The 16,462-nt window shown below is 42.9% G+C and overlaps 1 protein-coding gene and 1 long non-coding RNA gene across 13 annotated transcripts in view; one reads left to right on the forward strand and one right to left on the reverse strand.

The window, feature by feature from the left end:
- Nucleotides 1-15,854, reverse strand: part of LOC132492255 (uncharacterized) — an 87,525-nt gene extending 71,671 nt beyond the window's left edge. For 3 of the 5 annotated variants that reach the window (XR_009532799.1, XR_009532796.1, XR_009532798.1), the window contains exons 1-3: nt 14,304-15,854; nt 13,901-13,966; nt 13,348-13,430 (exon numbers count right to left, since the gene is read on the reverse strand). This is a non-coding gene — a long non-coding RNA (uncharacterized LOC132492255). Of the gene's footprint in view, nt 1-3,523; nt 3,692-5,240; nt 6,674-13,347; nt 13,431-13,900; nt 13,967-14,303 lie in introns of those variants that run through there. The other 2 variants (XR_009532797.1, XR_009532795.1) reach the window with 2 other exon arrangements.
- Nucleotides 15,345-16,462, forward strand: part of TUT7 (terminal uridylyl transferase 7) — a 60,468-nt gene continuing 59,350 nt past the window's right edge. For 4 of the 8 annotated variants that reach the window (XM_060101639.1, XM_060101640.1, XM_060101641.1 and 1 more), the window contains exon 1: nt 15,491-16,160. The gene's annotated coding sequence lies outside the window, so the exon portion shown is untranslated. Of the gene's footprint in view, nt 16,161-16,462 lie in introns of all 8 variants that reach the window. The other 4 variants (XR_009532794.1, XM_060101635.1, XM_060101636.1 and 1 more) reach the window with 3 other exon arrangements.

The following is a 16,462-nucleotide window of genomic DNA, read 5'->3' on the forward strand; positions in this document are numbered from 1 at the left end:
GAGAAATCTAAATGAAGAATAACTCAAAGCGGTGGCTTAGAACTCTAGCTTATATAGCATCTTCAACCAAGAACAATAAATCTCTAGAGAAATGATAGGACAAAGGAAAGCAGTTTTAGACTTCCAAGAGCAGCAAACTGTGGGGAGGTAACTATATGGGAGGACACTAGTGGAGTAAGATTTGTTTGCAGATTCTTCTGGTGTCTCTGGGCTGATGAGAGTCTATCTCCAGTAAAAGGAGAATTTACAGGGAGTTCCCCGGTGGCCTGGTGGTTAGGATTCTGGGCTTTTACTGCTGTGGCCCAAGTTCAATCCCTGGTCAGGGAACTAAGATCCTGCAAGTTGTGCCAAAAAAGTAAAAAAATTTGAAAACTAAAAAAAAAGGAATTTATACCCTGCCTTTAGGCAGAAAGCAGGGAGCTTTTCCTACATTTGCTGCTTCTTAATTGCTTTCAGCTCAAAACAACTTTTTCTGTCAAAGAGACATGTTTTGGGGTGACATATTCTGGTTTCCTTCACAAAAAAAGGGGCAGCAAAGAAAAGGTAGAGAATAAAGGTTTCATTCCCCCCCAAATCAGAAAAGTAGAACAGATATTCTTTTTTAAAATCTCATTTTAAATTGAATACATTTTGCTTTATGCAAAAATCACTTTCTTGTTTCTTTGTTTTTCATTCTGTTCAAATGCTGAAAGTTTCCTAATTATCATCAGTCCATGAACATACATTTGAGGAACACTTGAGGAGTATTCCTCTGAAGTACATTTTGCTCTAAAATTCTGTGATACTAATACTGTTGTCTCTGCTTCCACCACGCCTCCCAGAATCCCAGGAAATGAAGGAGTAATAAAATATGAGTGTGGAAACCAGGTTTTAATGCCTTACAAAATGCTTTATGCAAATATTTGACAGATAAAAAAAATAAGGTCTTTTCTCCTGTGCCAGGGCAATACAGGACCTCATCTAAACAAACCATCTGTTTTTCTAAATCTGCTTGGACTGGGACACTCTTATGTAGATGGAAAAAACAAATACCAGCAGTGACACAGCCCTAGGGCACACTGCATCAAAAATGATTTCAAAATAGGTACTCAGGGGCTTCCCTGGTGGCGCAGTGGTTAGGAATCCGCCTGCCAATGCAGGGGACACAGGTTCAAGCCCTGGTCTGGGAAGATCCCACATGCCGCGGAGCAACTAAGCCCGTGTGCCACAACTGCTGGGCCTGCACTCTAGAGCCCGCGAGCCACAACTACTGAGCCCGCGGGCCACAACTACTGAAGCCTGTGTGCCTGAAGCCCGTGCTCTGCAGCGGGAGAAGCCACCGCATTGAGAAGCCCGTGGACCGCAACAAGGAGTGGCCCCCGCTCTTAGCAACTAGAGAAGGTCCACGTGCATCAGCAAAGACACAGCACAGCCAAAAGTTAAATAAATGAATAAATAAATAAATTAAAAAAAAAAAAGGTACTCAGTTTATTTTTACTTCATGAGGCTGCCCGAAAATTCAGGTTTCTCTGGTTCATCTCCTTTGTGTTAGTATTTATTTATTAAAGTGAAATGATCATGTCTTTGTTATTTATTACACACCAGGAGTAAAGTTGAGTTACATTAAACTGCTTCATACCATGAAGTTCTCCAGGTATCTGGGTTCGTGAGAACTCATCTATTTCTCTGACAATTATTAGCTCATTCTCTCCACCACATTCCCATGTAGAGAGGGAGAAAGAGAACTCTCTGTCCCCACCCCCACATAAAAAGCCAGTCTCTCTTTGCAAGTAATTTTCTTTTCAGCTGACACGTCCTAGATTGTTCTAAAAAGAACAGTGGCATGAGAAAATACAAGAACAGATGATTCAAAGACTCCCTGGGAACTGCCGAGCCAGCTCCTAATTGCAAATGCAAGGGTAGGCGAAACATCTGTATTCTGAGTCACTCCATTTTTCTAGAAGGGAGGATGTTGTTAGCCCTCCCGCTGCATAAACCTCTGTGGTCTGTAAGTGGGCCCCAGAGCTGGTTCACCGTGGGCTAGATCTAGATCTAGAGACTGCAACTGAGCTCCCAACCCCCGACACACACACACAAACTCAACATATTTTGAAGTCATCTTAATTAATTGACCACCTGCCTCTGAGAGTTTTTAAGTCTGTATTTTTAATAATGAGTATGCAAAGCAACATGTGTGTGTCTGTGTGTGTTTGGGGAGGAGAAGGAAGCAAATAATCTGAAAAAACCTACACCGGTTTCTGACCCTGATACTCTAATGCCTGGAATGATACAAATTCAGGGATACGGCCTTTTGTGGAAAGAGATCCTAGGGAAAAGTGAAAAGGGAAGCAGGTTTTTTTCTAGAAAACTATAAAAACAGTTATTCCAAAAGAGAGCTGGTTAAGGTTTTTTGATTAATGAATAACAAAAAGATGTTAGCAAAAGAAAAGTAAGACACTGATGAGTGAAAACAAGAACTAACAGCAGTTAAGGCAGAGTCAAGTTCACCAATGTGTTTTTAGGCGTTACTGTCTCTTCTGATGTGACTCCTATGGGGAAATTTCACTGTTTATACAGAGAGTGTAAACAAATCTGTTGACCTAACAAAACACTGGTTTTCATTCCTCACACCTTCCTCCCCCAGCCGTGGTAAATAGCTTGACATTCAGGCTCATGGGTTTCGGTGTGAGTCAGAGGTTCAAATCCTGGCTCTGCTATTCATAGCTGTGTGTCTTAGGACAAGCTAACTACCCTCTCTAAGTCCCAGTTTCCACACTTACATGATGAGGATAATGGTCAGGTCTGTCTTGAAGGGCAGCTGTAAGAATATAAGGAGATAATGCAGGTAATTGCCACAGTGCAGCTCCGGGCACACAAAAAGGGCTCCAGAACTGTTGGGGTGGACTGGGATGGCAGTTCGTTGTTGATTTATCTAGATAAACGCTCACACTTATGAACACCTGGAACAGAATAAAGCTAAAGTTCTCCAGGGTAGGCACCAAAACCTCAGACCCTAAAGTGACAACATCATGAGACATGCTTGTACAAAATAGCTCTGGGTAAGGAAATGCAACAAAACCTGAAAGAAGAACTGAGGATGGCAGAAATACCCACTTTGAAAACTCTGACAGGCTCAAGTGACTACAAGAGGAAGATGGCACATTAAGATACAGACTCCCTGAATTGGCCACAGGCACTACCTGGTGATCCCAGATATTAAAATGGTCTGTCCTCAATCTGATTTTGCCCAAATGTCCTCAGAGGAACACTTGAGAATGTGATCTTTTCTATCTGATGGAAGAAATGGGGAGACAGATGGTGGCTGGAAGTAATTGTAGGAAGGACCTGAGATAGGTAAGCAGTAGGAAGAACACACCTTAGGAAGTGTGAGAAAGTTATTTATTACCCTCGTTTCCTCTCATCCTCCCTTTCACCAATCTCTCCCCCAATGCCATGGGCTAGAGCACTGGACAGTCTTCAAACTTGACCAGAAATGATACCATTCTAATGTAACATAATGATGTATTATTTTGTTATTACTTACTTTTAGTAGCTAGTACTAGACTTTATCTTCCACAAGGTCTATCTTTGTTGGGAAAAGGCCTGGGTCAGTCCACTCAGAGAAGGGGAATATCTACAGGGTCACAGATGTTGGCTGGTACCATGGCTTCTGCAAAATTATCCTGCGTGGGGTAAGATGCCTGTGACACTCCTAGAGTGGAAGAGGAAGAAGAGTCAGGAGAGAAGAGGAAATTGGAAGAGAGAGAGAAGGAAGAAGAGTCAGTGAAATGATGGGAGGCTGGGTAGCAATGGAGGAGACAGCTCCTCAAATTCTCACGAATACCACTAAACCCATGAAAGCTTACTGAGTTCAGAGGTTACAGAACAGAATACACATGCAGAATCAGGAGCTAGAGAGGTAATATGATTAAACATACATGCATCTATTAAAGGCTCAAAATGTCATAAGCAGGTATGGAAAGGTCAAAAAGACCTAGAGAAAATGAGAATGTATGAAAGTGGCATGCCAAGTTGAGGGAACTGCCTGGGTTCATGCATACCTGTAACCATGCACACCATCACTCATGCATCAGTATTGGTTGAACTCCTACTGTGTGCCGGGCACCGCACTAGGCTGTGGAACACCATGGTGACAAAACCAGAGTTCTTGCTCTCCTGGTGTTTGCACACTAGTGGGAGAGGCAGACATTGATCAAATAATTGCACAAGGGACTTCCCTGGTGGTCCAATGGTTAAGGATCCACCTTCCAATGCAGGGGATGCAGGTTCAATCCCTGGTCAGGGAACTAACATGCCACATGCCACAGGGCAACTAAGTCTGCGCACCACAACTACTAAGCCCATGCACTGCAACTACTGAGCCCACGCACCACAACTAGAGATTCTGCATGCCACAACTACAGAACCCACATGCTCTGGAGCCCACATGCCACAACTAGAGAGAAGCCTGTGCGCCACCCATGTGCCACAGCTAGAGAGAAGCCCACGCGCCACAACACAGATCCTGCATGCTGCAACTAAGACCCGACACAGCCAAAAATAAATAAATAAATAAATATTTTTTAAAAAGAATCCCCATAACAAGCTTTTAAAAAAAATTGCACAAACATTGGTAAAATTATGATTGTGAGGAGTGCTATATAGAAGGAGCACATGATACTATGAGAGAATATAACAGAGAGATTGGCCCAGCCAGAGAGATCAGAGAAGCTTCCCTGAATAAGTGATCTTATTGATCTTACTGATCTGAGCATTGAGTGATGAGAATGTTAACTGGGTGAAGAAAGGGGGGGGGGGAAGCAGCCCAGGAAGAAGAATATGTGTACACGCCCTGGGGTGGCAGGTTTGAAGACTGAGAGAAGGCAAAGTGTGGCTAGGGAAAAGAGACCCCGGGGAGAATGGGCAGCATGACGCTGGAAGGCGGGGAAGGAACAGGCTCCTCGGAGACTGTGGACCATGTGATGGTGTCAGTCTTTATCTTAAGGGCAGTAGGAAGTCATCACAGGGAAATTGACAGGAACCCCCAAGAAAGCCTGAAAATGTCAAGTGAGACCCCTGTTTACACTTTATTTCCACTTTCCTCAGCATCTCTACTGACTACCAATCAATGACAGCTTGTGTAATAGCATGCCCAATATCAGAAAAGTAAACATTTAATTAACTTTGTTAACCTAGTGATTTCATTAAATAATTAGTATTTTTTAATGAATTTTCCATCAACATACAAGAAAAACTCTCAATTCTGAACCACCATCAAAATACAAATGCCCAGTATGTAAATTCATAATTCAGTATTTAGTCTTCCGTTACTTAAAGAATACTGAATTAGGAATCAAACAGCCTGAGTTTTAATTCTGACTCTGGCACTTATTAGTCACATGGCTTTGGGTTATTCCCCAAACCTCTCTCAGTCTCAACTTTCCTCATCTATAAAATAGGGTAATAACCCTTGCCCAACATACCTCACAGGTTAAAGTGAGAGCCTTTTGTAACACCAAATAAAGAGATTATTATTAACCTTTCTCCAAATTGCAAAGGCAAATACACGACTTATTCAAATCAGATAACGTTTTTTTTAATCTCACGTATCAAACTGTTTTGCAATATCATTACAAAATAATGCTTTATCTTGACGGTCACTGCCCTCTAATACATTACAAAACTACTTGTGTACATAAAACCACCAAAATTCTTTGAAAAGTTTTTCCCTTATACGTTATTACAAAATATTGAGTATAGTTCCCAATGCTATATAGTAGGTCCTTGTTGGTTATTTATTTTATATATAGTAGTGTGTATATGTTAATCCCAAACTCTTGATTTATCCCTCCCCTGTTTCCCCTTTGGTAATCATAAGTTTGTTTTCCATGTCTGTGAGTCTATTTCTTTTTTTAAAATATTTATTTATTTATTTTTGGCCGCATTGGGTCTTTGTTGCTGTGCACAGGCTTTCTACAGTTGCAGTGAGGTGGGGGGCTACTCTTCGTTGAGGTGCACGGGTTTCTTGTTGCAGTGGCTTCTCTTCTTGCAGAGCACGGGCTCTAGGTGCACGGGCTTCAGCACACGGGCTTAGTTGCTTTGTGGCATGTGGGATCTTCCCGGACCGGGCTCAAACTCATGTCCCCTGCACTGGCAGGCGATTCTTAACCACTGTGCCACCAGGGAAGTCCCTGTGAGTCTATTTCTGATTAATTAGCATGATGATCTCTAGGTCCATCCACATTACTGTAAATGGCATTATTTCATTCTTTTCTTAGGCTGAGAATATTCCATTATATATATATACCACATATTTTTTTTTGGCTGCATTGGGTCTTTGTTGCTGCATGTGGGCTTTCTCTAGTTGCAGCGAGCGGGGGCTGCTCTTTGTTTTGGTGCACGGGCTTCTCACTGCAGTGGCTTCTCTTGTTGAGGAGCACGGGCTCTAGGCGTGCGGGCTTCAGTAGTTGTGGCACGTGGGCTCAGTAGTTGTGGTGCATAGGCTCAGTAGTTTTGGCGCATGGGCTTAGTTGCTCCGTGGCATATGGGATCTTCCCAGACCAGTGCTGGAACCTGTGTCCCCTGCGTTGGCAGGCAGATTCTTAACTACTGCACCACCAGGGAAGTCCCAATGTACCACATATTCTTTATCCATTCATCTGTCGATGGACATTTAGGTTGCTTCCATGTTTGCCTATTGTAAATAGTGCTGCATGTATCATTTATATTTACAAAAAAGAAAAACAAAGATAAACAAGAAACAAATAAATCTGCTTATCTATGGGGGTTGGGGGAATGAAATGGAAGAGATGGAGAGGGGATAGGACCTGTCTGAATATAACTTTTATATAGTTTCATATTTTGAACCATGTTAAGCATTTCACATATTAAAAAAAATAAATTAAATCAACAAGAATGGGTGGGTAGGAGGCCCTGAAAGTGAAAGAAATGAATTAACTTGATTATAACCAAGTTAATAATACAATTACAAAGAAAAAAGAATTAATCCAAAAAACATCTGAACATAATAACAAATTATTCTGACTATACACTTTCAGTGGGATATATTCTAAGGACAAAAAAAATCTCAAACTTTACTTGGTAAGCTTGTTTTGGATAATGTTGGTGAAGTAATTCTCAAACTGTTTTGTGTATGTTATAGAAGTGAGCAAATGAGTAAATACATTGATGTTTTGAGGAAGCAGGGAGTTCACTGTGGGAGAACAAAGAGACAAATATGGAATGGAGGTAGAATTCTATACTACTGGATGGGATATCAATTAAAGTATCATTATGAACTCATGGATTTAAAAAAGTGTTTCTAGTACTGTCCATTTAGAGGACCTAAAAGCAATTTCACCCCAGAGCAATGAGCACACATGGCACCCAGGGCTTGTTTTCTAAACACCATCCCCCAAACCCTTTGGGAAAATGCATAATTTCAAGGTGAGCCTGGAGCATTTTCTAGTGCCAGAAATTAAGGAAGTACTCAATACTAAGGAAGATACGTCAAAGAGATATAAGAACCTGTTTAAGGGGCTGCCACTTGCCAAATTTGGGACACTATGAGCATCAAAGTGAATAATGACAGGAATGGATTATAACACACTGAATAAAATAGAATCCATGAGTCTACACTGACTTTTTTTTAATTTTAAAGTGATTAGGAGGAGAAAGGAAAGACTTCCTTTATAGAAGAATGCTAACTAATAAATATAAAAGAGATGATAGAAATAGAAAGTCACTATTTCACAACTACCATATTAATATTTGATTTCAGGAGAGAATCATCAATGGATACTAAAACCATTGGGAGAAATATGGGGAAACAGGACCTTCACACAGTCCAAAATAACCCATCACAAGTCACTTATTAACTACAAAGGGAAAAAATGAATCTTTATAATGGAGAAATACAGTAGATAACACCTTAATCAAATAATCCAACTGATCATTATCAAAAGGACATATTCACATCATATATCCTCTGTTGTGACACACTCAGATGTGTGATATATCACCTATTAGTATTCCTGCCAAAAATGTTTAACCTAGGTCTAACCATAAGGAAACAATCAGACATCTGCAAAAGAATGCACTTGGACTCTTCAAAAATGTCAATATTATGAATGAAAAAAAAAAAGACTGTCAACCTGTGCTACATTAAAGAACAGAGACATGAAAATAAATACGATGTACGATCCTTGCTCAAATCTAGAATACCAAAAGAAAAAAAAATGTTAAAGGACATTACTGGGACAATTGCAGAAACTTAAATATGGACTGCATATTAGAAAGTAGCATTATGTCAATATTAAATGTCCTGAGTGTGATAATTACACTGTAGTTACAGAGGAAAATATCCTCATTTTTAAAAGATACATGCTGAGAGTTTGGGGGCCTAGGTGTCTAGATATCTGCAACTAACTCTCAAGTGGTTCAGCTAAACAATACACATATGCACAAAGGGAGGAAAAAAGGGAGGAGGGAAAGGAAGAAAATGTGACAAAGTGTTAAAATTGTTGAATTACGTAAATGGTATATAGATATCCATTGTACATTTCTTGCAAATTTTCTATAGGTTTGCTATTTTTCAAACTACAACGTGGTTGGGGGAGAAAGGGAGCTTTTTATATGGTCACTGCAAGAAGACAGCATAGTAAGATATACTTAGATAACATGAGAACCAGTAAGTATTCTTTAGTTGGGTAAATCCTTGCCAAGAGTTCAAGCTCTAGCAGAAAGCCTCCGGAAGATATTGGAGACAGCCAAAGTTAGCAACAACAAAATTAATTAGTTAATACAGGACACCCAGTTAAATCTGAATTTCAAATAAATGAGCAATTTTTTTTTTTTTAGTGTAAGTATGTCCTAAGCATTTTATCTGGCAGCCCCACTCAGAGAAGCACTGTGGTCTGTTCCATGCCCAGGGGATAAAGTACAATGGTTAAAGAATACTAGAACAGTTCAAGATTAGAGCCATTAATATTTTTTATTTACTATTTTTATTTAATCAAAGTCTACTCCATTTTCTGTAATGAAGACTACTCTTCAACCTATATTTTCTCCTTATATATGGTTGGTACAGCCCTAATTTAAGCTTCATTTTCTCTCTCTGCATTGCGAAGCTTTCCCCCACTTCCACCACCTTTGACTTCTAAATACTACTTTCCCATCCTCTTCACTACTTTTCTCCCTTCTCAATTTCTACCTTTTTGGCTCAGGAGAGAATAGTTTCAAAGCAATAGATGATACTTAGCTGGGATTGCTTCTGGAAATTTGAGTCACTGTGTTAACCCCACCCAATGTCATAAGTTAAATGCCTTGACCTAGGCTGGTTGGGGAACCTCCCCTCCCAACGGAACCCCTGGATGTCTTGACATAGCATTTTTGGTACATTTGGCATCCATCAGGCCAGAACGGCTCAGAGAAAAGTTTTATATATTACACTCTATGAAATTCTCTTTTATCAGAAATGCAAATCAAAACCACAATGAGGTATCACCTCACGCTGGTCAGAATGGCCATCATCAAAAAATCTACAAACAACAAATGCTAGAGAGGGTGTGGAGAAAAGGGAACCCTCTTGCACTGTTGGTGGGAATGTAAATTCGTACAGCCACTATGGAGAACAGTATGGAGGTTCCTTAAAAAACTAAAAATAGAACTACCATATGACCCAGCAATCCCACTACTGGGCATATACCCTGAGAAAACCATAATTCAAAAAGAGTCATGTACCACAATGTTCTTTGCAGCTCTATTTACAATAGCCAGGACATGGAAGCAACCTAAGTGGTCACTGACAGATGAATGGATAAAGAAGATGTGGCACATATATACAACAGAATATTATTCAGCCATAAAGCGAAACGAAATTGAGTTATTTGTAGTGAGGTGGATGGACCTAGAGTCTGTCATACAGAGTGAAGTAAGTCAGAAAGAGAAAAACAAATACCATATGTTAACACATACATATGGAATCTTAAAAAAAACAGTTCTGATAAACCTAGGGGCAGGACAGGAATAAAGATGCAGACATAGAGAATGGACTTGAGGACACAGGGACAGGGAAGGGTAAACTGGGACGAAGTGAGAGAGTGGCACTGACATATATACACTACCAAATGTAAAACAGATAGCTAGTGGGAAGCTAGTGCATTGCACAGGGAGATCAGCTCGGTGCTTTGTGACCACCTAGAGGGGTGGGATAGAGAGGGTGGGAGGGAGGCGCAAGAGGGAGGGGAGATGGGGATATATGTATATACATATAGCTGATTCACAATGAAACTAACACAACATTGTAAAGCTATTATACTCCAATAAAGATGTTAAAAAAAATTCCCTCTTATCACTGAAGCTCCTCCTTTTTTGGTCTTCTTTATCAGGTTCTCTTATTTTTCTTAATGTCTAAATGTTGGACAGCCTCAGTGTTTAATTCTGGGCATTATCTCTTCTCTCCCTTGGGTCCAGTGCTCCCCAAAGTTCAATCATATGTATATCGTCTTCATGATTTTTGACATCTCTTGATAATTATTACTAGTTTTCTTAAATGGATATGTTTTAATTTATATTCTTTTTTTTTTTTTTTTTTTTTTGCGGTATGCGGGCCTCTCACTGTTGTGGCCTCCCCCGCTGCGGAGCACAGGCTCCGGACGCGCAGGCTCCGGACGCGCAGGCTCAGCGGCCATGGCCCACGGGCCCAGCCGCTCTGCGGCATATGGGATCCTCCCAGACCGGGGCACGAACCCGTATCCCCTGCATCGGCAGGCGGACTCCCAACCACTTGCGCCACCAGGGAGGCCCTAATTTATATTCTTTTAATTAATTTTTATTGGAGTACAGTTGCTTTACAATATTGTGTTAGCTTCTACTGCACAGCAAAATGAATCAGCCATACATATACATATATCCCCTCCATTTAGGACACTACAGTGCATTAAGTAGAGTTCCCTGTGTTATCCTAATTTATATATTTTAAAAGAAGATTTTATACCACAACTATAGAGGAATTTAATATCATAAATAGAAGATAAATCTAAATAAAACCTCAAAATATATAAAATGTAATGTTTTACTTAGATTTAAAATAAAACAAATTATTGGGGCTTCCCTGGTGGCGCAGTGGTTGAGAATCTGCCTGCCAATGCAGGGGACACGGGTTCGAGCCCTGGTCTGGGAAGATCCCATATGCCGCGGAGCAACTAGCCCCGTGAGCCACAATTACTGAGCCTGCGCGTCTGGAGCCTGTGCTCCGCAACAAGAGAGGCCGCGATAGTGAGAGGCCTGCGCACCGCGATGAGGAGTGGCCCCCACTTGCCGCAACTAGAGGAAGCCCTCGCACAGAAATGAAGACCCAGCACAGCCATAAATAAATAAATAAAATTTAAAAAAAAAAAAAAAAAAGAGAGAATTCAGGGCTTCCCTGGTGGCGCAGTGGTTGAGAGTCCGCCTGCCGATGCAGGGGACATGGGTTCGTGCCCCGGTCCGGGAAGATCCCACACGCCGCGGAGCGGCTGGGACAGTGAGCCATGGCCGCTGAGCCTGCGCGTCTGGAGCCTGTGCCCCACAACGGGAGAGGCCACAACCGTGAGAGGCCCGCGTACCGCAAAAAAAAAAAAAAAAAAAAAATGGAGAATTCAGAAAGGAACACTAGCTCCTGACGGTGTGAGGGTTCAGTCAGGGCACAGGAGCTTGGTGCATGGTAGAGTAAAAACAATATAAACACTGAAGTCTAAAAGGCTGTGGTCACGTTGTGAATAGGCCGGTAAAGCCATGTTACCATAAGCCTATGACTACTCTTTGAACCTCAGTTTTCTAACTAACTCACAAATTGTAGAACTGCGAGAAGACAATCAGACACAAGTACTGAGTGCTCAGCCCAGTGGTTACACAATCAGTAGAAGTTTCCTTCCTTCCTCTCCCATCTTTGTATCACCAACACTGCCACAGACCTACCCACCACTAGCTATATCTCCTTTTGAAGGAGATACGGATTTTTTTTCTTCTGAATAATCCAGACCTGATTTCTCTCCATCACTGCCCTGTGTCCAGTGCTGGGAGAAAGGACTTCATCTGTGCTGGGCTGCTTGGCAAGGAGAGAGGCAGCAGCTTCCTGGTGTCTTTTGGGGGTTGGGTCTGTAAAGATGAAGATGGCCTAGAGGTGACTTCTAAAAGCCTCAGGTAACCCTCAGCTTTCAGTTGCAATGGGAGGGCTGCAGGTTTTAGGGGGTAGCACATGAGCCCAGGGATATTCTCAGGTTCCTGATCCAGTGAATACTCAAAGGCCTCTTGGGAAGTTCGATCCCAGGAAAGCCGTGGGGGGCAGGGCTGTGGGGAACCTAAAAAAGTCTAGAGTGCAGCATTTGATGATTGTGGAGATGAGAAGCAGGCAACGGGACCTAAGAAATGGCTGGGAGTTGGGTATTAAGTTTTCATGGGAAAAGGGGCGGCTGAAACTTGGAAGTAGGGAGAGGAAGGAAAGATGGGGCTGCTAGTCTCCATGACAACAGGGAGGGGAGCAGAACTTTCCATCACTCAGAGGGTGAGATTAGTTGAGGGAAAAGTTTGAAACATGTGGCCCATCCCCAGATTGGAACATGGGGGAAGCAGACTACCGAAGAGAAACATGGGATGATTTCAGGAGTGTGAAAATAACAGCAGGACACAGTCAAGCAGAGAACTGAAATTGGCACTTTCAGGCATACTTGAGATTCTTTGTGTTCTTGAAAAGAATCCAGATGTTCCTGGATTCTTCTTGATGCCAAGGAAGACAGACAGCAAAGTAGCCAGGAGATTGCCAACTGGGGGGAAGTAGTGGACCACCCACAATGAAAATCTCCTGGGAGTTGCAGCTAGATCCCAAGAGGGATGCATGATGCCATCATGTGTAGTAGGATTGGTCCAAGCTGGCAACAGCGAACCACTGGAGATGGACTAAGCTGACAGAACTAACCACGTGTCCATGAGTCTCAGACCTCATCATCAGATATCCAGCAACAAGGCAAAGAACAGAGCCTAGAAAGACCAAAGAAGCAAGAGGACCCCCTCAAAGAGCCTGTGGATGTGTATCTAGGGACACTTCTTTCCAATCATATGACTCCAGATCATCACATCTCCAGATAGCATGCAAAGGAAGTGGAGAAGGAAATCTGAACAATAGGGCATATATCCAAGAAACCAAACCATCAAAGATATGATTTAAATTAGCAAAGACTTGAGATATGTTAACTGGCAAGTTAAATTTTTTTTTCCATAGTTCCCAGAGGGAAGTAGAGCCCCAGAGTAACATTAGCTCAAATTTAGGAGGAAAAAAAGTATATTCATCTAAGCGAAGTCTTAAATTTTCAATTTCAGGACATTTTTTACCTTTACCATATTTTTCAACACTTTGAAAACAGGGACTGTGACTATTTCTCTCATATATCAGGCACATATCAGGAATTCAACATCTGTTGAAAAAAATGAAACGGATGAATGACCCTAAATAAATGGCTGACTCTGGAACAGCACAGTCTAGGTTTTAACTCATAGCATATACTAGCTCACTGACTTTCCTAAGGTTTGAAAACAAGCACTGGAAACAGAATTATTTTACTTTACACAACTTCTTAGGTCATAAATATAAGGTCCTGAAATAATTTAAACTAAGAGACTTTGCGGCAGGCAGAAACGGGATTCTGTTAGCCCTCTGTGATTTGTTAATGAACTCTAACGCAGACAGCCCCATATTTCTGCTCCAAATTGTTGGAAATATGTCTGGACCATGATGCAATCACTGCAAAGATTCTGAGAAAATCAGTATGCCCTCCAGTGACATCCAAAAAAGAATCAAACCAAACTTTTCAACTGGATTTTATGAACTCCATGACCAATTTATATTCCCATTACAGTACAATACTGACAGAAAGAGGTATCTTACCTGTCAATATCTTTTGATTAGTATTGCATCTTGTTTTAGAGAGCCTCATTTATCCTCAAGATGAATCTTAAAAATACATTTTGAAAAGAAGTTAGGCTTTGGGAAACACATTGAAGAAAATGCAAATAAAAAATATTTTAAACTCTTAAAAAGATGTGTCCTCTACTGCTCCCCTAGAACTCTAGACAGTCAAGACTGACTTTTCCTAAACCGGTTGTTCCATACAGAGTTACTCGGCTGGGTGTGGTGGTGCTGCTCTTCCGTATAATAAATGTAATAATGTATCATCACACTCCCTTTGGACTCCATAAAAGGCCACTGTCTGCCTGTCAGATTACTGGCTTGTCATGTATTTTCAGAACCAAAGTATCTAGATAAAGCATTGTACAAAAGTTGTACCTACCTGTTTTAAATCACCTTTAGTATAGACAGTGGTTAAGAACAGACTCTGCCTCATTAGGGTTTGGATTCCAGCGGTTCCATTTACTTCACCATAAACGCTATTTCGCCCACCATCTTTAAAAGGGGGATAAATGCTATTCTCCTAGTGGGACTGTTGTGAGGATTAAATGAGTAATTATTTGCAAAGCCCTCAGAACGGTGCCTGGCAACAGCCAGTACTAATGTGATCATTTTAAGACCATTATCCCCACAGAATCTCATGGATTTAAATTTAAATACCCTTAAAGAGAAGAGAAATCAAAACTGTTGCATTTTCTCAAAGCTCCCTAATTTTATTAGTTGCTCGAGGCTTTCCAAGCATTTAGAACACGGCAGATAGCAAGGAAGGTAAAGTCAATGGAAAAGAAAGAGAGAAGAAAGGAACCCCGTTGTTTGCTAGTTGCATTAAAACATTCTCCGTTTGAAAATTCGAATATGAATGCCCTCCTTGGTCATCCTTTGCGTTTACACATTTTCTGCGAAACCAGATTTTGTTTTTAAGAGAAACAAATCCGTACACAATCCAAGAAAAAAGCACAGCATTTCTTTCTCTGAGCCATACTGTGATCTGGATGAACAGCGGAGGCTTAAAAGCTAGGGTCGGCCATTAAGACCTCACTGAGGCTTTCAATCACTCGAATTATCAGAAAAACAGCACGAGCGCCACGAGGCCTCAGACCCACGCTGAACTTGCCCTGGAGGTAACCAGGAGCATCCAGGGGCAAAGGGAGCCTCCGAGCCGACCTGGGCACGCGGCTACGCCACGACCGCGGGCTTCGCTTCTCTCCCAGAGAACCAGAGGCTTCCTCCGCACGCCTCCCCGGTGCTTTTAAAAGCACAGGAGAGAGAGGAGCCCAGGCGAGGACAGCTCCGAGCGAACAAGAGCGGAGAGCCTGCACTCCGACCCCAACCCAACGCCCAACACCCTACTCCCGGGAAATGCGCCCGCGAGGCGACGGCGGCGGCGGCGGCGGCGGAAACGGGAGCGGCGGCGTGGCGAGAGTTTCCGGTGTGCGCGGCGGAGCGCTCGGAACGGGGCACTGCCGAATTCCAATAGCGTACAATGAGACAGCGCTGAGCGCCGGAAGTGGGGCTGGAGGAAAACACGGAGAGGGAGCCCGGCCGGGACAGGAAGAGGCGGGGGGCCGCGGCGGAGATGGTGAGTGCTCACGGGCACCGTTTCCCCCCGTGTCCCTGTCAGACTCGCGTCCGGGGAGGGTCTTGGGTGGGTTCTCCGGTCTGCACAGTCGAGGGTGGGCCCGGCCCGGGAGATACGTTGGCTCCATCCTCCGCCGGCCTCCTCTCCCCAGTTGCGAGGTCCAGGGAACCCCCGAGCCGGTGGGGCTGAGCTCTCAGGCTCTCTAGTCCGCGTCTTCACTTTGTGTCATACCCTGCGGGGGCTGGAGAAGAAGGGATCTGGGTGGAGGCACTCGGCCCCAGCCCCCTGTCCGGCCGGGGAGACCCCGGAACCCTTTCGAGGAGGCAGGTCACTTCCTGCTTCCTGGTCCCCGCGGTGGCTTCTTGGCCAGGACTGCGGAGACGCCTCCTGTTTCTCCGCCTCCGACCCAAAGGGTGGAAACCGAGGCAGATCGGGGGTGGGGCGGTCCCATGGGGATCGAAGAGGGAGAATTGCTGTTCGTGACAAAACCAAACTTGTTTGGGGTGGGAGGATGAGGACTGGGGGCGTTAGCTTGAGTTGTCCCTTGGTCCGAAAGCCAGCCTCACTGACCAGAGCGGAGCCTTGGTCGGGAGCCCTCCGTAGCCCAAGAGATCGAAGCCTGTCGTTCTGAATAGTCGCAAGCGGAGCCGAGGTGCCAGGGTACGTAGAAGGGACTGAAAAGTGGAGTTGAGAGATGTACTGCGTTCACAAAGTTTCGGTTACTTTGTAGTAACACTTAAAAGTAATTGCCAGCTTGTTTTTAAAAGACTGGGGAGTTCTCTAAAGTATAAGCTTGGAGTGAGGTATTTGGTTTTGGGGGGTTTTTGGGGGGGTTCTGAAGAAAAGAGCTTTTGTTATATCTATATAATATCTATGAAGAATATTATAGAATTAAGCCTCCTAACTTCTAGCATAACGCACTAATTATTGGAGCGTGATGGAAATTAGGAAAAGAAGGGTTT

Source organism: Mesoplodon densirostris, chromosome 6 (assembly GCF_025265405.1).
Source record: "Mesoplodon densirostris isolate mMesDen1 chromosome 6, mMesDen1 primary haplotype, whole genome shotgun sequence".
In the NCBI taxonomy this organism is placed as follows: domain Eukaryota; kingdom Metazoa; phylum Chordata; class Mammalia; order Artiodactyla; family Ziphiidae; genus Mesoplodon; species Mesoplodon densirostris.